The following is a 1,763-nucleotide window of genomic DNA, read 5'->3' as shown; positions in this document are numbered from 1 at the left end:
GAGCCTGTTCATAGCTTTTTAATAGTGAAACATGTCAGACCAACCAGTAAGTGTTCTTGACTATAGTATAAATAGCAGAGGTAAATGTTGCCAACTTCTATGGCTGTATAGACCCCCAAAAACCTATTAAACAAATAGATTATATTTTATCAAATCAAAGATGCCATTGGATTTAATAAGTCTTATTTTATGTACTACTAAAAAATTTGATGCCAATTAAACTGTATGGCACACCATCAGTTATGAATTACAAATCTTTCTGAAGTTCCTTTTTATAGTATTTTAGATGAGATTAGAGAATCTTAAACTAGCAAGAGTGTTCTGAGGCTCTCTGGACAGCCGCCCAGCTTAATGAATGGTTGTGTCCCTGGCTCTGAAGTCTAGACAGTTAAGTTATGACTTCTAAACTTGATGTTCTTGGCCTTTATCTTAAAAGTAATCAAGTTCAGTCTGGGTCAAATCATTAATCCCATTGAAGCCAGGGCAGTTACCCACATTAAATACTCCTGACATGTTTCAGGTACCTACAGATGAATTGAGCATAGCATTTAAAATTCATTGAGATTGTGTGTCTCATAATATGAATATGGAGAAGTAGAGAAAGATTCAAGGACAAGAACATTCATTTTTCAGAGGGTGTGTTTAGTTTTTTTTTTTCTTTTGTAGAATGTGATAGTTAGCTACTTGTAATCCTGAGAAAAGTGAGAAAGTGTGAATACATTTAGTAGTGTTCAGATCTCTTTTGTTTTGGCTTCCTTTTTGCCAAGTTTGTTTTTCTTTTTAATTTTTTATTTTTAGCTTTGATTAATCACCTCTTTCTTTTTTTTCTCATTTGTCATTCTTTGGAAAGTGCCGTGGTGTCAATCATAACTCAACCACAACCTCAAACTCTTGAGCTGAAGGGATCCACCTGCCTCAGTCTCCTAGCAGCTGGGATGACAAGTGCTTTCCACAATGCCTGGTTAATTTTTCTATTTGTAGCAGAGATGAGGTCTCACTCTTACTCAGTCTGGTCTCAAGGTCCTGACCTCAAGCAGTTGCCTACTTTGGCCTCCCAGAGTGCTAGAACTACAGGCATTAACCACAGAGCCCAGTCTTAATCACCTCTAAAACTTTTAAACAGTATTTTGTTTTGTTTGTTTTTGAGACCAGTCATTTTGTTGTCCAAACTTGAGCCTCAACTCCTTGGCTCAAAGTGATCCTCCTATCTCATTCTCCTGAGTAGCTGGGACTGTAGGCCACCATGCACGGCACCATGCCTGGCTAATTATTTTTTATGGAGACAGGTCTTGCCCAGGCTGATCTCTGACCCCTGGCCTTAACCATCTTTCTGCCTCAGCTTCCCAAATTGCTGGAATAACAGGTGTGAACAACCATGCCTTGCTACTTTTTGCTAACTTTTGTAACATTTTTTTTAATTAGTAGAAAAAAATAAGAGTATTATCTTGTCTTCATTCTTTAGCCTGTTGCACAATAAAGCAGGGTGCGCATGCAAGAAAAAAAAAAGTAATACAAAAAAAGGCAGCAGGGTAAATCAAACAACGTATATTTTGCCCAAACTCGATAGAAAGCAAAAATAACTTTTCTTTTTTCTTTTCCAAAATATATTTCTTAAAAAAAAAGTTGCATTGTTGTGGTGGGCGCCTGTAGTCCTAGCTACTCAGGAGGCTGAGGCAAGAGAATCGCTTAAGCCCAGGAGTTGGAGGATGCTGTGAGCTGTGTGATGCCATGGCACTCTACCAAGGGTGATAAAGTCAGACTCT

This window comes from Otolemur garnettii, unplaced genomic scaffold, assembly GCF_000181295.1.
Source record: "Otolemur garnettii isolate 467f Iridium unplaced genomic scaffold, OtoGar3 scaffold00055, whole genome shotgun sequence".
NCBI lineage: Eukaryota > Metazoa > Chordata > Mammalia > Primates > Galagidae > Otolemur > Otolemur garnettii.
Note: the sequence above shows the minus strand (reverse complement) of the source record.